Below are 23571 nucleotides of genomic sequence, written 5' to 3' on the forward strand. Positions count from 1 at the left end.
GCGAGCGAGTACGATTCGTTATTGTGCCCCTCGTATTTGTTCGCGAGAACTCGCGAAAACGCGCCGGCTGTTTTGTTAACGTTATCGATCGACTTTTCGCGTCTTCTCGCACGGTGATTTTCGCGACTCTTGTCGCGATGTCATCGTTTCGCGATCAAAGTGTGTTCAGAACGCACAGCGCAGTTTAAAATTACGATTGTGCGGGGGCTGTATCGTTTCGTCTAACTGAAACTTAGTTAACTTAGCGGCGCGTGGGCAAACCGTTGGGTAAAACGATCTCGAAACGACGAAGATCCAGGAAACGGAGGAAAGAAATATTATTTTCTCGTGCGCGTGAATAATCGGTATTTGCAACGACCGTATACGATGGAAATCGTTAATTGGAACTTTTACAAAGTTTGTAATATATATATATTCGGTGAACGTAGAATAACGAACGATATCAAGGGTATTAATTTGTTGTATTTTGTCGCTTCGGATAGAATACGTTTGAGTAAGGGTAGATTGTTCCATATCATTTTAAGAAGAGTACGATTCGTAACCTTGGTCGCGCGAAAGAGTAAATTATTTTACGTGGTCGTGACTTTTGTTCGCGTTCGGCAAGATATAATTGCGGGAACGAGGCAGCGAACGGAGACAGCAGGGCGTGGTAGGATATACGGATAGCTTGATTTATTTAACAATGCGGTGACACCGGCTGTCCGATACTCGTGGCGACCGTTCGGAAGGGACTCTCGCACTTTATTGAAACTGTTGCCAATAGGTAGTTGCTAACGGCTGTTGCTACGGTTCGCTACTTTATCCTTGTCTCGGAGGATCGAGCGATCGCTCGAGACGCAACGCAACCATAATTGGATTCTATTTTTATAACATCCGTTGCATCGCTTTATGCCGAAAATCTCCACACAATGAATCTCTTAAATTCTTCGAGTTTCTTCGCGCGCTGATCAATAAACCGATATCGCGTCGAGTCGATGTTAAATCGCAGCTTGAACAGCAAAGACCTCGGTTATCGATCGAAACGTTTACCAAATGTTTTCCATTTCTTTTCTTTGTTTAATTTTTACAAGCTCTTTCGGCAAGCATCGCGTGGCAATATTTTCGAAAATCGAGAACGGTCTTATCGTCGATACACGTTTCGATCATTTTTATTCATTATTTTACGCGTAAAATAAATCGTACTTACCGACGCTCCGTTATGCGAGACAGTCGGTCGTAAAAGGTTCAGATAAAAAGTAATACTCTTTGGTTCCAAGAGAATACGAGAGCACTCTTAAGCAATACGAGAGGAAGTCTGATCAAACTCAACGTCGAGGGTAAGATCTTATTATTAGTCGCCTAATGGCAAAAACTTGGAGCAAGAAAGAGAACGTTGAAATTTAATTCGAGAAGGAAAATTTCTAGTCAAATGCGATTATTATCTTTTTACGATCATTTTTCATCGTATTACGAAGTAGCAATGTTCCTAACATTTTCAATTTCGACGTTCACTTTCTTGCTTCGATTTTTGCCACTGGATGGCAATGGTAAAGAATATTATCCGTTATTGATATTATCGGGAGCACTTGTTTCAATACTCGCGAGCGAAAAGAGAACGATCGATCTCTAGCGATTGAAAAAATCGATTCCTAAAGTTAATTTCAGTTTGAACTTCGCCGAGGAATAAATCCGTCTCCGATCTATAATTGAAATTAATTATTCTACGTAGTATCGTATTAGTAAACTGTGCAATGTTATCGCTTATTGAATCGTTGATCGAGGAAACGAATAATGATAACATCGCGAGAAATGATTTTCGGAGCAGAAATTCGTCAAATTGACCCTTTATACTCCAAGCTTTTTTGCTCGTAGAAACTGGTGCCTTGATAAAATCCTTTAAATTGTAAAATTAATCTCAAACTAAACATTTTTATTTCGATACTTTGCACGCATATGTTCACATCTTGCAAGAGTGTAATATTTCAATTTCAGTTTGAATTCTCTCGAGTCCAAAGGGTCAATAGGAAAAAAACGAAAACACGCAATCACATTTTGTTCAATTTGCGTTCAATGTTGTTCCTGTAGACGGATACGAACAGCTTGTACGCTGCAAGTGTAACATCGATGTCCTTACGATCCGCAAAAGCAAATCTTATCACGCGGACAATCGACAAACGAACAGCCCGATTAAAGTAATTTCCATGCGCGTGCACGTAGTTTGTCGTTATTAAAATGTTTATGGACGTCGTGCGATACGCTGCATATTGAAACTGAAAAACACAATCCTCTTTCTTCGGGGGTTCAATCACACTAATGGCAGTCAAAAGAACGTGCCTGGTGATGCTCGAAACTCGCGAGGCTCGGAAGAAAATGATTGAAAAAACAAATACTGCGAAAGGGTGTATTGTCAAAGGTTTGGAAGAATGTTCTTTTTCTGAAAATGTATTGATCACGGTTGCGATCCGATGGTTGCAGCGAGACTCGTCGATCGGCAATGGAAAATGAATGACTTCGAACTCGTTCGCCAAGAGAGAGAGAGACAGAGAGAGAGAGAGAGGGAGAGAGAGAAAGACAGATACGATGTCGACACTGATGATACCCATATCTTCTTAATGGATCGGCTTAACAAGTCGAATTACGTAGGTACCGGACGATGTTGATGTTAGACCTAAAATTGTGCAGGGGTTATGTTGTTCTGCCAATCATTATTGACCGACAACATGATTTATAAGCTGCTGCGTCGTTGTGGGGTCGGATATTTCCCGGACGATCAATAATGCGAGATCGTTGGTCGTTCGTGTAGTGCGCGTAAAACTCTGAACCGGAATTACGTATTATCAAGGTGTTGCGTACACAGTTCGAGCATTAATTCACGGATGAAAATACGTTTGATCCTAGAAGGATCGATAAAATGGAGATCTCACCTTTGCCACGATTCTGGACAGTTACGACCCGTTCTATCGTCGATATCGATATCGTCGTTGCTATTTCGTTTTCGTTGGGAGAATCGAAAAATAAAGAAAAAAAAAAGGAAAAACGGTAAATGTCATACCGGAGGAAGTAATTGCGTAACCGTGCAACGACGAGTTCCATCCCGGAGGCTGCTTTTAAACCTAACCTCAATTATCGAGCGTACGCTCGAAAAGGGCGCATCGAAGCAAAAAAGTTAACAGCATGGGAAACATTTTACCCGGAGAACGTACAAATTCCGTGCACGAAGTCGCCTGTTAATTAAATTTGTCGGACAAAGACGCGCGCGCACGGAAGAGGCGATATTAATCCTTTTGACGCGAGCAAATAACCAATTTCGTTGCACCGAGTCGCCTTCGTTGAAAAGCAATTTAATGGTTAATTCACTTTGTCGTTCACGCCCATCGATGGCTTCGTCGATATTTCATTCTGGAAGCGTTCATTGTTTATCGCGATTCCGTGAGAAATACGTAGTAATAACCATTCGCTGAACGACGAGGACGCGTCGGCGCCGTTTAAAATCGTGATTTACGCCGGCGGCGATCGATATCGGTAGGGATCGTTGCTTCGTTAGAGATTCACGTGGCTACGTGTACCGCCTAGTCAACGGCCGAGGAACGCGATCTATTCGCGTCTAATAATCGTCGGTCCTTGAACCTTCCGGTGTTCGTGGCCGCGTGTCGCCTCGTGGCACCGCGCGGCGTCGAATTCGAGTCGTTTTTAATTCGTACCAATTAGCCGGGACGACGAGAACGCGGCGAACACACGTCACACGGGTACACACCGCATCGTACGACGAAATAGTCACGAGGTCGTGACTGGAGCCGCGTTCGAGGCTCGTGACCGGTGTATTTCTCAATTTCAGCCATCGTGTCGGTTCTTCGATTCAATTGAACCGCTTTACGCGGGACCGTTCGTTCGAGTGCGCCGATTAACGCTCAATTAACGCGACCGCGGTACAATTTACGACGCCGCGAACCCACGGTCCCGAGCGTTCGTCGGTGGGTTTCACGAGTCGCGTTCGTCCGCTTCGAGTGTTCCAAGCGTTGCGAAGGAAACGTTCGATCCACGCGCCAAGTTCAAGGTGGACTCGCACGGTGGATACTATTCCCCAATGGAACGATACGAACGCGTACGGTGTTTATTTTTCGGCCGATAAATTGTCTCGCGACAACGAAAGCAACAGGTGTTGGCCATTTTTGGGCGACGCGAATTATTTAGTCGAGCGCGTTGAACGCGTTGTTCCAGTTTCCCCGAGTTTACGGATAACCCGTGGGAGAAACGACGATCGCGTTTCCACGTTGTTTGTACGTTCGAACGTACAACCAGTCGACGAAAGACGAAGCGGCGAAGGAAAGGAAGGCCGCGGTTCCGAATATGGGACACTGCAATTACGCAGAACACAAGTATTATTACGTTACATAACCGACCGACCGAGCATAGGCACGTCACGATCGCGGCTCTGACTTCAGATTTTCCATGGATAAACACACACATACACACATACACACAGAGAGAGAGAGAGAGAGAGAGAGGCAGCAAATTAACCTCCCATCGAGTGCGAGTTCGAAAGGTATCATCAACTTTTACGATACGAAACAACTCGGTGCCTATAACGCTAAACGTTTCGCAATAATAACGCGGCGAGGAGATCGGTGTCCAAAATCGCGCGTCCCAGTTTTTCGATCGCTGAAACGAAAGCTCCCCTCCCTCCTCTGGTAACGGGACACGCGGAGATCGCCCGGGGAACGATCGAACCGCGGAACGAAACGACGAACCGAACTCCGAAAGATCGGAACTCGAGAAAATATACGTTCGAAACGCAACTCGGAACGAAATCGGTTGGCCGCTCGAGGCCATCGAACGGCCGTCCCTACTCCGTAGCTCGGCTACCCCCACTCCTCGTTTTCCTACTCGATACAGTATCGTTGTATCGCGGTACTTTGTTCGCCCTTTAAACGCGTTCTCTGTCTTTCGATAGGTATTACGATACTCGAGGACCCGAGCGGAGGACGGAAATAATTTATTATCGGGAATAAATCAGTTCCCGAGAACAAGTACGTAATACCAGTCTCCGAGTGCTCTTGCCGACCAATTTTAAAATACCGTTCCATTATTTTTTTTAATCGTCGTTCGTGGGCAACGATCGGGACTTTTCATTCGCCAGGACCCCCATTGTCGTTGCCGATCGGTTGCCGCTCGGTCGAGCCGCGTTTATCGTTAATTAACGCTGCGCCCGGTATTCCGTGCGATCGATCTGAAACTCTGTCGCGCGTCAAACGCATCGAAAATAGCCGGCAATATGCGCGCGGGTTGCGTAACCCCGTGTCGTACTGCGCAACTATGCGAAGCGAACCATCGACAGATGCGTGGTGTTTCGTGACTCGCGATTGGTATGTCTCGCCAGCCACGTGGCGACGTGAGTAACCCATAGCCGCGTACGTGAAGCGTTTTCTGAATGGCCGCGGTACTGCAGGGGGTTTCGATGAATCGAACGATCGCGACAGCTGACTACGGACAAAGTTAATCGAACCGCCGCGAAACGCTCCGCGCGGGAAACCTCTTCATCGACGAACGCGTCTCCCTTCTTACCGATACAACATCGGTATCACCGCGGGGAACGCGACGAGTTTAAGATATTCGCTTCTATCACGGCCGACGATTCTCCCGATTAAGGTGAAACCTCCAAGGGACCGCCAAAAGTTGATTTTTGGGAGTTGATTTACAACCGAACCGGATTCTTCACGAAAACGTTTCATCGATGCATTGAAAGTACTCGCTTCGAAGAATAAAAAGATAATGTCTACGCACACCGCCGCTCACAAATTTGGAGTATACTTATTCCTTCGTAGAAATGAATCTTGTTCGTTACCTTGAAAATTGTACAATTTCGTATACGTTTTAAATATTCTTTCGACTAACGCGAGAACGGAAACTCTTTCGCGAAAGTTTCCCGAGAGAAAACAGTGTCTCTCGTTAACTCGAGTTTACATCGTTCAAGAGTCAAAATCCAATCACAGTTGTATATATCTTCATCCAACGAATGATACTCGAGTAATGTTTGATTCGAACGTAAGATCAATACTTTCGATAAAAAAGGTGTATTTATTTGAAACGTTGCTCGAAACTTTCCAGCGATAGTATTATATATACAAAAGATACGAGTGTCTCTCATTCACGTTGCTGGTAACAAAGAAACTTAAAATCTCTTTGGTTCTCGATCCGATTGAACGATAAAAAAAAAACAATCTTTTCCCAACTTCGAACCGGACAGATCCCTCGTTCGAAATCGTACGCGGTCCTTGACGCGCCAACGTATCTTCTGGACCGGGTATCGAGAACACCGACAACCTTGACGGTGTTGTATATTCCCACTCTTTTTTTTTCTTTCTTTTTCTCTCGATACCGAGAAGTAATCCAGAACGATCGGTGAAATCGGACAGGCTTAGAGGCTCTCTCTAGGCCTCTGAACGCCAAAACGTTCCCGTATTCCACTATCTCTCTTTCTTTCTCTCTCTGTATCTCCCTCCCTCGCGTGTCGGGCCTCGAGGCGCGTCGAATCGACTTAAGCACCGCGTGCACGCGTAGAGTACACGGCGAAAGGAAGTGCAGGGGGCACGAGGAAAGTAATCGCGTCAAATTGCATTACACGCTGTTCGGTCACTGGTGACGTTCCCGCTCCTCGAGCCAATAAAACAATCGGTAATCACAGAACCACGCGGAATCGAATAGAACGGGGGTGGTACGTACGATGATATCCATTGGATCTACTCGATCCTCTTTGTCGCGTCCAGGTCCCGTTAACCGTGGCTGTGCAATCCCGTCGTCGAGGCGAAAACGCTCGCGTTTCTGCACGCTCGATTTGCGTCGATTCCGACCCGCCACTTATCCGGTTCGTTCCTCGCGGTCTCTTTTCTTAACCGCGATTCGTCGAGCCCCGCACGGATCGCTACCTAAAAGCCAATGTTCTTTTTCCCACCCTAGGGCGATACGGTTACGTTGCTCGAAACGCGAGCAATCGTGTCCGGGTGGTTGGCGGTGTTTCGTCGGCCGGCCGACCGGCCGGGCAGCGAGAGATTTCGCAACGGTTACTTGGGAAAATTCAAATCATTCCGCGGTCATGGTGCCGTGCTCTGTCATTATCCTACTTTTGTCGAGAGCCGCGGGCGGGGGACATTCTCGCGCGGTTAGATCGCGAAATTATTTTAATCCCGCGACTTACCTTCGCGCTTATTGCGAAGTACCGACGCGCCCGCGCGCGCGAGAAGTTCGCGTCGGAGGTTACTCGTTGCGTTTCACGGAGAGAATGCACCGAGCGAGCCGTACCGATAAATGCACCGAGCGAGCCGTACCGATAAATGCACCGACCACCCACCGTATCCTTCCGAGTACCATTTACTTACGCGTCTATGGCCACGCTTTACGGGTCTGCGTCGTATGAAATCGGTGTACGTATTTCTGGTTCGTAGAAGCGAACGATTAGTGTGGGATCGGCACGCCGAAGCTCGCCAGACGGATAAAGGTGACGGAGGATAATACCGAAAGACAGGTAGGTGGGTGGCTGCGTGCGTCGTAAGTGAGCGCACCGATGGTTTGTCGCAAGTACCATTGTAAGATCGAACGAGACCGAGTGAATCGATCCTGTTCGCCGGAAATATATCGATAAAGAAGATACGCGAAATCTTGAAGGTAAATCTTTATCGCTGGATCACGTGACACGAAGCACGCCTCTTTCGTAGACGTACGGGCAGCTGGTCGTACCCGCATGCATTTTCAAACTCATTTCCACGAGCGCGCCGACAACGAGGATATTCTTTACGATTATCGTTCAAACGCGTCCGACGATAATTGGACGAATTGTGCGGACAATTCTCGCGATCGTTGCACACTGTTAATTTTACAGAGGGCCGTAACCCGATATTCGCGAACCGTAGAGGTGTCCACGCACTGGTATCTACGATTACCAGACGGTTCGAAGGTAATCTTTCTCGAGAAAGTTTAACAGAATTCCATCGGTGATACGACCCTTGTACCGCAGAGGATCCGTGTCCCCGTAATGGATGGAAGATACGCGAGACACGACAGCGGGTAGCCAAACAGGGAGCGACACGTCGATTCGGTCCCGATTACGGACGAAAATTTGTCGACGTAGCGTCCAACGGAAAGCTCGCTGGAAACGAGCGGAGGAGCTGCGTAGGAAATTATATTCCAACGTACATCCGCGAACCTTGTTTCGTTATGACAATACTCGTTAGTTAGGAAACAGGTTTCGACGGGATATGTTACGCGATAAAACTAGCTACCGGGTAAGTTCACCGAAACACCGACGAGATTGTTCGTAACGTTTCCAACGTTTCGTAGACGCGAGAACGAGCATTGCCCGATTACGAGATAGCTCGGTGCATGGACTGGAACAGCTTGGACTTCGGTCCACGTCGAAACGATCGTTCCACTCACCACGGTGAAGAGGCGCTCCGAAGGGTCGCGGAACGCACGAAGGGTTGCCGAAGATAAGGTCGAGACTGATTTAATTAACGATAAGTAATTACCAGGCCGGTGTTACTTAATTGCAACGCCGTGGTGCATTATTTTCGTATCGTGGAGCAAATTACGCCCGTAGGTTTATTGCGATTAGAATCCCTCTCTCTCTCTCTCTCTCTCTCTTTCGTTCAAAGTTATTTTACGGTTGCCGTTAAAGTACCGAGCGGAAGAGAGATGGTGGTTACCGTCGTAGAAAATGTTTCACCGTGGTTGTTTTATTCGATCTCGGTCGAGAAACAAAACGGTTTTCCTTTTCGAAACGCCATCCGAACGTGGGTGTTTTTTTCTTTTTTTTTTTTCTCTGTTCGTCCACCGAGGAAACAAAGATCACAATGCACCGTGTAGAGGCAACGTGCATAGAATTATTAGGGTCGCGCGACTGATATTAATATTTTATTTCGGCCACCCGCGTTGTTCCAGCGTCCCGCGAATAATGGTAAAAATATGCTAATAAAAGGTACGGGACTTTTTGACCCCGCGAGAATAAATCTCGAAGAGTGACGTAATTTGGAGCGTTTAAAGGGTGTCTCGAGACCGATGGTTCGGGTTATCGAGAGTTACGAAATTCATTTTTTTCAATTCTCCGAGCTCGAGCACGTGTTCGAGCACGGTTTAAACGCTTCAAACGAATAATTTCAATCGGAGAACCGAAAGTGTAATTATTGCTTTTAACGTTCTGTTCTCGTTCACCGCGTTACTCCGACCGGTACGATCCGGTGGACGATACAAGATCGGAAAAAAATACAAATAGATCGTTTCGCTGTAACGAACATAAGAGAAACACTGTAAATAAAAAATTCCACAACGCGTGCGTAATTTTTATTTCGAACTTGCAGCGTACGTTATCGCGTTACACTTTCCGGCGCACAAATTATTCGCGTCCTCTCTGTCGTTACGAGTACGACTTACGTATTCGTTGTATTTTCACGCGGGTCGTTACGCAGACAATATGTATCGCTTGGTCGGTGAAAAAGTGCGAAAAAGAGGAAACTCGTTCCAACGAATTCTTCCGGGAAGTAAATTACCGGGGAACGGTGAACCGAGTCGTGAAACGTCAAAACGTTTCTCTCGTGAATTACGTCTTTAGGAACGAAAGTTATTTTCGTTTAAACAGGTCCGAACGAAACACCGGGGTTAAAGGATTTATACGCGGGTAACAACGGTTTTTGTCGTTTAAAGAAACAGCTGTTTCGCGACGGTCACGAGCGTTTGCCAAGAACTCGGGAAACGCTCCACGTCGAAACTAGGAAAGTGGAGCGCTCGCCGGGACTCTCCGTAGAGACAAGGGCCAACGACGACGAGATGAGAATCATAAAGCGTTCTTTTCTCCTCGGAGCCGTGAATAACGTGTCCCTTGAAGTGACACTCGACGAAAAACGTACGGAGTACTTTTACGCTCGGTGTCGTTACGAAACACAGAAAGGCGTAAACCGTGCGCCCGGTCGACGAACGCCCAGAGTCGTCCAATTGCGAGAAATCGCGAAAACATCGATCGAAGATGTACTATAACGAAAGGGTCTCGTTTTACGATTGATCGAGAACGAGACACGAAAATCGTTACAAGAAGTTCGATTCGATTTATCGCGCAGCGGCCTCTCCTCGAACCGATTCGTTGCGTCGTGTACGACGTTGCATTGTTTTCATCCGCGGCGCGTAAAAAGTAGGAAGAGCTTATTGGTTTTTTTAAAATACACGAGCTACCGTTACTTTCGATGGTAAAAATTCCTGGCGAAAGTTTCAAATTAGCGATCAAATTCACCGCGAACGATTTCCAAATTGAATCGCGAATTTCCTTCCGTGTACGTTCGGCTAGAAAAAGAGAAAAAGAAGTATCTCGTACCGTCGCAAACGCGCGAAGGTCGTCGTCGATCGAGTTTGCGCGTTCAACCGCGTTCTACCGATCGGAAGTCGAAGTTTGTACCTTTGTCTGTTCGTACGGACGAGTTTTTCCCAAGTCCGATGTGTGTGTGTTTACGTTCGTAAGAAACGGTCGTTGAGATGACGTTGAAACGCGCGCTTGTGCAAAAATTATTCCATTCGAAGGCTACCGTACGCTTCCATTCGATCCACAATAACGCTCGTTGATCTTCGTTCCGATTAAAAACAAACGACTCTCGATATAAAAAAAAAATGTATCCCGATGGAAAACAATTTGCATACCATCGTGTGTCTTCGAAGGCATTAACATCGAATCCCGGAGGGAATTTACATATCCTCGAGAGTATCGACCGCGTTCGGGTGTAAACTTTTAGGTGTCTCGTCCGCCATTCAACGTGCGCGCGCCCTTTGCGGTTAAAGGGTTGGTGTCGAAAAAATTACGATCGTTCGTTCGAGCGCGATCGGCGCGCAACAAAGAGCACCGTGGAGTCTTTGTTCGTGGTACCAGCACCGTCTAGAATCCTCGTGGATAGCCGTCAACTCGTCCACGGATAAATTCCACGACGACGTCGAGGGCGTCCGTAACATTAGGTCCGTTCGTAAGATTTATACGCAACCTTCCTCCCATATGCTCGCGTACGCGCCTCGTAGCCGAAGTAGGATTATGATGTTTCCAAGTAACAACACGCCCAACACGATGGACACGTGTGGTGGTCCCTCCGCGCCGGGTGTCTTTTTCTTTATAACGTTTCCTACCGCCGTGCCCGACGAAACCAATTTACATACATTCTACACGGCATAGACCGTGCCGCTTGGAAGCAATACCGCGATAGATAATGTATTAACCCCGATACTCGTAAACGTTGCGCGCCGTGAACCATTCAAGGGGAGGAGAACGAATCTTAATGTTTTCATTCGTGTATCCGCGGAGTATGACGCAACGCGTGGATATCTACGGTGAAATACGGAGAGAAAACTAACGAGGAGTTTACGCGAGCTTTGGGATCTACGATCGATCTTGAAAATTAATCGATTCGCTTCCCCGCTGTTTTCTAATTTCGAAGGTAACCTTCCGTACGAGCGTTGAATACTTTTCGATAACTCCGAATTACGAAATACGAAATCGTCGTGGATCGACGATGATCTCTGGTAGTCGAAATTGTAAAAATTGTACAAAAGACAAGCGTCTGGAAGCAACAGCGCGACGAACGATACGTTCCAACCGCGCGATGCGATCCATCGGATATATAAATTAGCGAACGAGGGTTAAAAGCTCGTATCTCTTGGAAATCTTGAGAACAGCTGCCAAACGGCTCGTTAGTTTACTCGTCGGCGACCAACAGCTGTCCATCTCCGTCCGTCGACGTGCACGGTGGAATATTAGTGGAACATGATAAATCATTAACGCGAATAACAGTATTAACCTCGATACCGGCACGAGTCGCGCACCGTGAACCAGTCGGCGGGGAGAAGAAGGGATCTTGATGTTTTCGATCCGTGTACGTATCCGCGAAGTGTGTCGCAACGCGTGGATATCGACTGTAAAATGTGGAGCGATAAATAATGGAAAGTTCGTATACGTTAGGTCTAAGATCTCCAGGTTTTTTCGTCCCGAAGAAATCTATGTTGATTCGTTTGCTTGCTGTTTCGTAATTCTGGAATCCTCGAACGTAACCAAGTGGACGACTTTTGTATACTTCTCGGGGAATTGAAAATTTCGAAATGCGAAATCATCGTTCGAGAATACCGTTTCGTGGTCGAGGTTACGAGAAACGAAAAGAAACGTCGGATTTCGTCCCAAGATGTACACCTCGGAAGGTTGTCGCGAGTTCGCGTTTACGAGCGGACTCCACCTTGTCCGTAGCTAAACGTTGTTGTCGCGTTCAATGTGTCTTCGAGTACAAACGATCCTCTGTAATCCTCCTCGGTTGTTCCTTTTCCGTTCTCGTCGGTACGCGCGGGCCACGGGACGAAATTTTATGTATCCGCTCGTTTGCGATTCGCGACGCGCGATAAATTCGTATTTACCCGCGATCGAGAGGGGGCGAGAAAAGGGAGCGTAATAACGGTGAATTTATATACTTCGGTTGCACGTCGCGTCTCGTGTACTAGATATATACACAGCTCGGGCACAAAAGGTAGGGGGAGAAAACGTATAACGGCGGATTTCGCGGGACCGAGATTTAGGTGGCCGGTCATAGGTTTCGCGCACCGTTCGCCATTTTTCAACGTGTTCGTCCGCTAGCTTATTGGCCCGTTCATTTTGCTACGGATAACACCGAAGTCTGAGGTATATAGGCGGCCAGGGAAATCACGAGTGGCCAAATAATCCTGGACCGTTTGTCATCGTTAGGTAAACCGCGACCGGGAGAGACCCGGACCGCTTCCAGATAGGATTACGCCCGATCGAGTAATAGTTTCCGGAGCACGATCTTCTTCCGTTCCAGTTTAATCGAAGTCGGACAACGGCTTCGGTCGATTTACTTTCGCGACGGGTTATCCGCAAATCCGTCCGTCAGCGTGACTTCTTTTTCCCTCGATTTTCCACGGGTCACGGTGTTATCGTCCACGCTCGTCTCGGCGCATCGATAACGACCACCGAGCGTATTTTGTCGTTGCGCGTACTCGCGTTTCTACATTTCACCGTGCGAATTCTTCGTTGGGAAACGATTCCGGAATAATAGACGCGAGCGTCCAGTTTCTATTTCGGTGTTTCGTTTCGTTCCAACGACAACTTCACGACGCGATCCCATTCGAACTCGTTATCGACGTTCCGAATTAATCGTCGAAAGCGTGACATCTTCGCGAAAATATTCGCTCGGATATTAATTTTGTTTTCCAAAAATGGAGAAAATATGTAATTTAATCGAACGTTTATACGTTTGTACGTTTATAAAATGTTACGCTGTAGAAAAATCGGGTTTCATTTTCACCGAAAAAAAAAAAGAAACGAAACGATTTTCCGAATTCATCGTGCGAATCTTCGTTACAAATAACCGAGGGAGTCGAGTTTCTGTATAACCTTTCGTTTTAAGAACAACTTCTCTCCCGACCCGACCGAGAGGCCCTTAACGAGTAACAATATCTTGAAAAATATCGAGGACATCGAAAAACGTTGTCGGACCGAGTCGATGTATTTCGTTGGACACGTTTCTCGGAAAAATGTATTGTTTTTTGTGCGCGAAGACTCGTAGGAGATTTCGAGGGTCGTTATGCTCAGCTTCTTCTTAAATGGGACCATATGTTTTTTTAATACGTACGAATGTAAGTGACGTCGAACAACGCGCCCCCGGTCCAAGTTAATGGGTTTCTCGGTGGAAACGTTTCTCGGGGAAATATCTTTTTTCCTTGCGCGCGAAGCCTCCAAGGAGATCTCAAGGTGGTTGTGTTTATTTTCTTTAACGAAACCATACGGTTCTCGATAAATACGAACGCGACGCAGACGAGTTCGACGACAACGAGATACGAGAAAAAATCCAATTTCTGTTTCTCAATTGCGTATTAAATTTTGTTGGAACGAACGCAACAATGATCCTAACAGTGCCAGATGTCGATAGCGAATGGTCGATGGTAGTTTCAAGGACTGTCTCGGTTTGGCTATTTTTCTTTTGGGTTTCTTCCATTCAGTTCCAAGTCGAGAGTCACAAAGACCGCACGACATTCTCGTCGTGTCAAGGCATTTCACCGTAGACTTGTTTCTTCGGACTTTGTATTCTCGTATGCACAAAAACTATACTACTGGATTCGCGAGATCCTTGCATACCATATCCATGAGAAAACTACATACCATAATCTGAACTTTACGACAAATTTAAACACGATTCTTACAATTTTATCGCCATTACCGGGAAATCGAAACTTTCCGTTAAAACTTCTCGCCAGTTACGAATGCAAATGGTTCCCAAGGAGACACCTTGCACGCCAACGACAATTTTCCCGACACCACGCGTCGTCCGTTCCTCGATCTCGCCAAGTGGAAGAGTCCGCGAACGAGGAACGACGATTTCTCCGAAATCGCAGCGGGAACGATGGTTGTTAACGCCGTTTCCTCGTGTCCGTCCCGTTGCGGTTGTTGCGATTCGATTATGATCAGCTGTTACGCGAACGGAGAATTTTTCCCGGCCGGGTCACGATGCAACCGGAGATATTATTGACACAGGAACTCGGATCGCGGGTGCACGATCGTGGATCTACGTGGCTAGGCGAGGGCACGGAGATCTTGTCGAAAGATCCAGATACACGCCGATAACGGGGCACCGGTGTACTTGACACAACGCGGGAGATTACGTTGCACGTGCAACACGGACGATCCAGCGTCGCGAATGAAACGCGGAATGACGAGAACCGGCACGGTGCTCTATCTTCGTGGCCCGAGTCCAACCGGTTCGGTTCGCGAGGGACAGCATTTTAGCGTGGGAGTGCTCGCGAATTGAATACACGCGCGTCAACGGACGCCACGCGCGTTATCGCGGGCAAAAATCGGCCACGGAAGTCCTACGGCGGTGATCGCCGAACGAATTCCTTCCTGGCCGTGCCCTCGTCTTGACCCTTTCGGTGCCGTATAAAACACGACGAAATACCACCGAAGGAATTGCAAACTTTTCTTTTTTTTTTGTTTTTTTTTTTTAATACGGATTCGTACAGGAACGTGTCCGTGAATTTTTTCTCGTCAACGACCCTCGTGTACGATACTTAGGAAACGTAACGTAAATGTCGGAGTTGGGGTTTCATTTTGGTAGCGTTTCGATATCGGTGCGTCGGTAAGTCGTCGAAATTGTAAACTATCGTCTCTTGTTTTTTCTTTTACTCCTCTTTCAGGAGTGTGAATTTTAGTCGGATCGATCTACGAAGTAAACAATCGCGCTTTCGCACCTTCTGTATCTACATATCTGTAAGTTGTAATCGATATTTCGAACGACTCTTCTTTTCTCCGTTTCTGTGTTTTTTTTTTTTTTTTTTTTTATATATACGAGTGAATTCCAACCAGTTTGATCTACGAGACTGGCAGCCACGAGGATAATGGTTTTTCCGTGCAAAGCGGAGTTACAGTTTTCCCCGATGTTTCGTCACTCCTCCGCGTGGCATTTCCCATGACCGGGGCAAGAACACTCTCGAATACCTAGAAGTACGTAACAGAAAGGATCCTCGCTCGAGTACTCGCCGCGCGAAGATAGAAATCCTCGGCCGAACGCTCGCGAACAAGTTACGAAAATCGTGAAAGTATCGTCACTTTGATAGTTTTCTTTCGGAGATAGATCGAGTTTGTTTCATTTCTCCGCAAACGCGATCATCCCGCACCCAAACTCGTGTCTTTGTCCCAAGACGGAAGAATTATTTTTTCTCGTAACTTCTATCTGCGCGATCGCTGCCCATTAGTTCGTATCGGTAACTACGAGTGGTTACGAACTTTAAAGATTTACCAGTAACGTAACGTGACTTATCACTCAACGTAATAGGTAAGCACGTGTCGGTTTCGTTCCCCTCGTCTTCCCAATACGCAAGTAACTCGTTAAACGGAAGACGTTGCCTCGATTTTCGTATTCTCGCTGGTTAGATCGAGAGATTACGAGGGAAATAGTTGTCTCCGGTGTCGCCCTTTCCATCGAAAATCGAAGGGGTTAAATCGTAGGAACGAGGAGATCGTTGGGCGAGAAAGAGAGACGGGCGGTTCGCGAACCGTTCGTTGCGCGGAGGAGAACGTACGGATTAATCGACTTTCTTCTGGGTTGCAGACCCTAAAGAGCCAATCGTTCAAAGTCACCCGAACACGCCGTCGCGGCGGCGAGATAAGCGAGTCGACATCCTCCTCGCTTATTCCCCACCGCTATCCTCGCTTTTTCTCCGCCGCGATCGGACCGTCCGGGCAGCAATCTGTTCATCGTTCATCACGAGCGAATGCACGGGGAGCGTTCTCGCCCCGAAACGCCAGGAAAAAATGGATTCCAGCTTCGACGAATTCTCGTTGTTCGCCTACCGGGAAACCCGGTCTCTAGGTTCTTACGAATTTTCCTTCTCGTACGGTGCCATTGTACACGAGTCCGGTGGAAACTTCGTAAATCGTTCCGAGAAATCGGCCAGTTCCTCGAAGTTACCGATGCATCGGTTCGTGGTTGCACGTCCGTTTCAGAAGTTCACGTTCGAAGTTCGGTTCGAAGCGGTCGCGACGCTTCGCTTTGATTTTTACCGCGACGAATCCCGCGCAGCTCGCGACCGTAACGTTTAGAACTCAGTACCGTATCCGTGGTCGGTTATTTCCATGTTGCGCCTGGCCTCGTACCCGGCCCGTGTTCCGTGTTTATAATATTTCTGTAATATCCAATTAGAGAAGCTAAATCCCGCGGCGATGAAGATCCTCTTTTTCCACGGAGTACCGTACGCTCCTCGCGGCACGTTAACGCGTGCTCGTCGTACGCGCTCGATGCGGTAACATTACTCGTTCGGATCCAAATATCCGTGTACCGTGAAGAGATCGTGATTTACGCGCCAAGTCCTTGGAAACTGAACGACGAGAGGACCGGACCTTCCCTCGGTCCGATCCCCACCGGGGATTCTCGCGTTTAGGTGCTAAATGGCCGCGTTGCATAGGAGTAGACGTTATGTAGCCGCGGGAAATATACAAAACCGCGGATACGGGGTTCTTGTCGCGTAACGAAATCCCTCGTGTATATTTGTACAATTAAGAGTGTCTTCGATACAGATACGAACGAAAATATAGCACACTTTGAAGGGAATGTTAAAAAATGACCAAAGTTCGAGCAGTACCGATGCCTAGAATATTGATCTATCGTTTCACAATTTTCGAGGAATGGTAAACCCACGATTATTTACCGCGAATACACTCCACGATACAGGATACGTAGGGTAAGGAAATGGGAAAATTTTGCTCAATCGCGATACTTGTTCTCGATGATAATTTTAATGTATCGAGAACCTTTCTCGTTCCGGTAATAGTTACTACTCCGAGTCTACGTAAGTCTGGTAAGAAGACCGATCCGATTCGTTGAAAACTTACCGATCTCTGTCGCGGTAGAATTGTTACTTTCAAGACTTCTATCGACGGAAGAAACGATAACGATTCGTTCTAACTTCCAATTCGACGTATCCCGTATAAATGACGGAACACGAATCTTAGGTCTATGTTAGGTCTGGGTTAGGTCTGGGTTAGGTCTGGGTTGGGTATATTCTTTTTTTTTACTCCATACTCGTCGTTTATCTTCCCAGCTCGAAATTCTGACTAGTCGCGAACTCATCGTTCGCGGCGGTAAGCGTTATCGCGATATCTCTCGATGAACGTTCGGCGCGGTGAATTTTTCCGGCGAGCGCGCGTGCGCACGTAGTCTCGCGCACAATCGGCTCGTTTCGCTCGCTCGCCGAACTATAACTCACAAAAGTCGGTGTTGCGAGCGGGCCATCGGCATTCCGGGGCGCGACGCGCGAATAAAAAGCAAGAGAAAAAGACGTGGGAGGGTGGGCAGGGGGGAAGGGGAGCAGAAATAAAGGCGAACGGACGAGCGAGAGACGGGTACGGGCCTGATTGGTAATCCCCGGTGTGCCAACCGCGCGGTAAATCCGCAGCGGAAAGGGAACGAAACCGAGGAGAAACGATATTCGACGAGGCGTGTTCCCAGACGAAAGCGTACGCGGCATGGAGGGAGGGAAAGGTGCACGCGCAAACGAGACCCGAAAATTTATTCGCGTCGGACGGTGCTCGAATAAATTTCCATTCGCGTCTCCTACGGTGCTTTTTGGTCAACCGCGACCCGCGTCAAGGTTCCACGGTAAATTTCGCGAAATCGACCACGCGACGGCAGATTGCGAACGTTTCTCGCCGGTCACCTTGTAAATCGCGCGTTACCGTTCTCGAGATCCGCGAACCTCGACGCGATCCGCTTGAAAAATTGCAACACTACCGCCACCAACCTCGAAAGTCGCTCGCAGCCTTCGAGAGTCCATCGGTGATTCCGTTTCACGATATTTTTCTAATTCAACGGCTGGAACTGGGGATAAGTACATCGAGTCAACCCATCGCGCTCGAGAGGGGATTCTTGGTCGCCAACCGGAATTTTTCTAATTTTTCTAATTTCCAAGAGAAACTTCGGAACTCGAGGCGAAAGAAATACTTCGTAGAATGTACAACGATACAAGATCCAAGTTGATTCTACCGTTTGTTCTTGCTTCCGATTCGAAAGATCGAGGTTCTCAGTTTTCCGTGCAAGGGAACGAATCGAGCTGGGGTTGAAGGGTTGAATAAGGGTTGAATCCATAGTTTTCGTTGTTATTTCACTGTTTCGTTACGGTAAGTAGATTTCGATCGGGCGATAAATGGAAATTGTTAGAAATATTTAGAAATGCAACTGGTTGGCGAGAAACCCGTCTCTGGTACTTAATAACAGGTGTCCGAATGATTCTTTGAACGCGTTGCACGATCTGCGATCACGTGCAGTTACAGTTTCATACTTTCGTTGTTTGCTGGAACAAGGAGGCGTGGGGTACGAAAGTGATTACTCCCTTTGCACGTTACGCTAATTCTATTTATCGTCAACAATATACACGATGTTTTCAGTGGGGAAGAATTGGTTTCGATACGATGAATTTTAAAACACGACGTGTTCGTTACAATCCGACCGATAATATCGCGTATCTTTTCATTTTTTTCCCCGCGTTCACGCGTTGCTTTTGCGGACTTTGAATAGATTCGTTACGTCTATCGGAAATAGTAAACCGAAAGAACATCGTCTCTCGTTTCGTCCTGCAGTTAGAAACGCAACAAACTTGCGACCAGTTTACAAAGGAACTGAATATTTTGTCTCCGTATCTTTTACCCGCTCGTAAAGATACTCTTGTAAGGCGATCTGTTTGTTTTTGTACTGCAAGCGCGACTCGCTCGGACACGCGACTTCTAGCCCGAACACTGTACCAGAACTCGGCAAGAGTAAGGATTCACCTCGTACGTATCTTATTGGGATTTTTCTTACAAAATTAACCGTCGTTGGTATTTCTTTTTTTTATTTTTTCTCCGATAAACGTCTATTTGAACGAATACATTGCAACCGATACGTGTTCTTTCGACCACTGTTGGTTACAAGCCTCGAGGGCGACTCCGAACGGCTCGTTGTCTCGTCGACGACTAACAGCTGTCCATCTTCGTTCAGCGACATGCTCCATGGAACACTGGTAGTACGTAATATAATCGTTAACGCGTATAACATTATTCCCCGCTCCCCGTCTCGTGTCATGGACGAAGTAACGCGCGTCGTGCGGTTACGATACAACCGATTGTACAGTTTATTTAAAAATGGCTACAGCGAACGACGCAAAGAATATGAAAAGAAGTCGCGTTCGTCTTTGCGCAATGTTTTCGGTGCAGCTACTCGACGCGCGGTACGGCGCAACGAGCGAAACGAAGGAACACCGTACCGTGTCTTCGAAAGAAAATTCTCGAACGAGTATCGATCTCGGTACTTCTTCCGATATGTCTAAAAAAACACAGTAGACGAGGAAGAAGACGCAATTTCGTAAAATTGATCGTACGCGTAGAATAAAAAACAAACAGATAAGGAAGAAGATATATATTCGTAAAATTGATCGTACGCGTAGAATGAGTAACCGATAGACGAAGAAGAAGATATATATTCGTAAAATTGATCACACGCGTGGAATAAAAAACCAATAGATAAAGAAGAAGATATATATTCGTAAAATTGATCACACGCGTTGAATAAAAAACCAATAGATAAGAAAGAAGATATATATTCGTAAAATTGATCACACGCGTAGAATAAAAATAGATAAGAAAGAAGATATATATTCGTAAAATTGATCACACGCGTCGAATAAAAAAGCAATAGATACGAAGGAAGACGTAACGTCGTAAAATTGATCGTACGCGTGGAATAAAGAACCAAGAGACGCGTAAGAAGATATAATTCCGCAAAATGGTTAATTTCGCGTAGAAAAAGAAAAGTTGACTCTACCGAAATAGACGATCCACGTATCGCTGTATCCGCGCCGTTAATCCCGAAGTTGGTTCGCGTATACCGGCGAGTGGATCAAAAGTTGAAATAAAATTTTCGCCGTCTCGTCGTACAAGAGGGCGCATTCCTGCGGTCGTCACGGTCCAGTTTCCAACGCACGTCCACCGTCGTCAACGGGTTAAGAGATCCGAACGGCCCGAATTCTCGACGGATTTTCCAAACCCGTGCACGCGGGATTTACCACTCGGCGCGTGATCTTTGTTGCGCGAAGCGAAAGACCCGTTCGCGAACCGACAGGGTCGCGAGTTCCTTCTCCTCCGCATCGCGAGGTTCCGTGATTCGTGTTTCATTAAATTACCACGCCCCCTTAAACACGGATCGCAGATTCTTTTTGACACGGTGGTGGCATACGATCCGGACCAGAGACGCGAGGCGTACGTTTGCCTCGCGGTTCTTCGGTTCACTGTGAGAAGCTGTTCTCGACCGCGGCCCCGATAATTCCTCGTCCGCGTCCCCTCGTCCGCGTGCATCGCTATCTCGCGTTATTCTTCGCTATTACACGCACGACTTCCGAGGAGAGTAACGCGATCGTAGAAACGTTTTCGAGGAAGCTCGTTGTATTTAAGGCCGAGCCGTGAATCGAGCGTTCGAGCGACGATACAAGCCTCCTCCTATGCGCGCTCTGTCATCCGGGGGAAGATGTTGTCATCGGAGGCATTAGCCTCGTTCGTACTCTTGGCTCGCTATCGGCCCGGACCACCCTGCTGAATCGTATTTCAACTCGATCGACCGTACGCTCTTCCGCTCGCGTAATTCGCGTTCCAGTTGCGCCGTACCGCTCTTCCAACGATTTCGTAGCCCTCCGAGTTCTGTTCGCGGTCGCTCTTTGATTCGCGTAATCGACGATCTCGGGTCGTCTCAACGCCGGTCTGCGCCGCGCGATTTCTTCGTCGCTTCTTTGTATCGCGAACCGTGTCGGACGTTTTGCGCTCGGTTCGATAACGATTACCGTTTCGTCGTAAAATATCATCCCTCTCGATAATTTAAATCGTCGTCTTTGTTCGAACAACGGACAGAAGCGATCGTTTCTCCTTCGTTACGAATTTACATCCGAACGAGAATATCGTCCATTTTTCCCGCAAGAGCGCGTTATCCGTTTTCGATACGAATAACTTTTTTCAATCCATTCCCTGGCGAACAACTTTCGTAAGAATACTCTTTCAATGCGAACGATTGCGCGCGGTATTCCACCGTGCGAAGATCAAACGGGCGCTCCGCGTAATTCCGTTTACCTTCGAAAGTCGATGAAACGTTCCAGCATGGATCGATCGGAGCCGTTCGGTCGTTAATTATCGTTAATTATACGCGATGCGTTTCCGCGGTGTTCGACGCGGGACGGTGAACTTCTTAACCCTCGAATACTTGTTCCTTTTGACTACGAACAGGATCGAAAAGAATCACCGACGCCAGGTATCCCGAACCGCGAGATAAATTAAAATTAGTCGAGGAACGCGTCGTCGATATCCATTAATATCCCCGCGAACGCGAAATAAATATATTAAAGTTCTCCGCGCGCAAAGGTTAAACGAACTGCAACGAACCGCAACGAACTTTCCATCCACAGACGTCATTACCGATTTCTACGCGGCGAAGGCTCACCGGGCCAGACGGTACCAGGTTTCCCGTAGCCCCGGTGTTTCCCGTGCATCGTCGAACCTTCAAAGGATCGCGACGGCCGGCGTTCGTACATAAAAGCGTCGCTTTGAACGCGTACGAACGTACCGGGAGAACGCGGAGCCGCGCGAAACAGAGATCGAGAAAAAGAGTGACCGTCGTACGTACGGGCTCTCTCTGTTTCTATCTGCGCGGTTAATGCGAGCCGAAGTGTTCCGAGTCAAAGCGCAAACACAACCCGACAAAGCGATCTCTGTTCCAGCCCTCGTCCTTCTTTGGCTCGCCTCTTTTCCTTCCTCCCTCGGCCGAGTGCTTTCGCACGCCTCGAAACCGCTCGCGAACCGGACTCGTCTACGTACGTATGTGCGTATACGCGCGCGTGTTCGCGAACGCTCCGCGCGAGCACGCGTGTGTCTATCGTCCCGAACGGAACGCACTTGATTCCACTCGACTCGGCTACCAGAACTTTGAACCCGTTCGACTCGATCCAGACTAAATAGTTGGAGTGGTCTCCTTGCGTCGATTCCACGCCCACGCGCAATACCAGCTTAACTTCGTTCCGTTAATTAACAACCGTGCTGGAAATCGAGCCGGCGTTCGTCCCGTTCGCCGTCTCTTTGTGGCTCTGGTTGAAACACGGGACAGCCACGAGGCTCCAAATATACTCGATTCGAATAGATGCGAGTGCTCGGTATCGATGTCGCGCGATGTACCACCATTGTCGAGAACAGGTACAAGAGTTCGCGAGTAAGATGCTCGCGATCTTCCTCGCCGTACGTCCCGTGAAAACGCTTCGAACAATGGACGGATACAACGGCGAAAATCGAACAACGCGCGGTGATCTCGCGAGGTTTTCTTTCACTCGGTTCCCCACGGCGAAGACAATGGGTATAAATTGTTTCGTACGGACACAGAGGCGTTGCGAGATGGCCTTCGCGACTTAGGCATCCGCGACCACGGACGAATTGGTTACGCTCGCGGAGAAAAAGCATTCGAAGTTTCTTACTTCGCTTCGACGGTACTTCGAGGACCGTCTCTGAGAAAGTGAACGTTGGAATTTAACGACTTGGACCGATGCAGCCCTTGAGAAGTCGAGACACGGGGGAGGGGGTCGTTACCTACTCGAATATTTTTCGGTTGGTCGACGTGACCGTTACGGTACAATCAGTCGTTCGTCGTCCTATTATCTTTTATTGTTTGAATAAACGTTCTCGTTGGAATGAATGCAACAATGATTATAAGAATGCCAGATGTCGATGTCAGTTTTAAGGGTCGTTCGCTACGCGGTCAACGGTTCGGTTAATTTCCTTTTGGTTTTCTTCTCGTCAGTTTCCAAGTCGAGAAACTACATATCATAATCCGAACTTTACAACAGTTACTTTTCTCTCGTGTTCAACAATTCCGTTATTCCACGGTAAATCCTCGCGACACGAAACCGTACGAAAGGTTCCCTCTCGGTTAACAACGTTAGGTACATCGTGTCGCTGCCGTTTGACTTCTCGGATCAAATTTTTCCGAAGTCATAGTTCAATCGGGGCTCGATCCTCGTGATTCG

General features: G+C 47.5%; 2 protein-coding genes and 1 long non-coding RNA gene across 4 annotated transcripts in view; 1 reads left to right on the forward strand and 2 right to left on the reverse strand.

The window, feature by feature from the left end:
* By (focal adhesion protein tensin) overlaps positions 1-23571 on the forward strand; it is a 277180-nt gene that overhangs the window by 69732 nt on the left and 183877 nt on the right. The window lies entirely within an intron of this gene.
* Positions 1-23571, reverse strand: part of LOC143147680 (putative sodium-dependent multivitamin transporter) — a 173788-nt gene that overhangs the window by 20409 nt on the left and 129808 nt on the right. The gene's annotated exons all lie outside the window — the stretch shown is intronic.
* LOC143147322 (uncharacterized) lies at positions 19033-20766 on the reverse strand. Its single transcript, XR_012992240.1, has 2 exons — positions 20343-20766; positions 19033-19539 (listed from the first exon to the last, which is right to left on the reverse strand). It is a non-coding gene; the product is annotated as an uncharacterized LOC143147322 (long non-coding RNA).

The sequence above is a fragment of the Ptiloglossa arizonensis genome, chromosome 5 (genome assembly GCF_051014685.1).
Source record: "Ptiloglossa arizonensis isolate GNS036 chromosome 5, iyPtiAriz1_principal, whole genome shotgun sequence".
Lineage (NCBI taxonomy): Eukaryota > Metazoa > Arthropoda > Insecta > Hymenoptera > Colletidae > Ptiloglossa > Ptiloglossa arizonensis.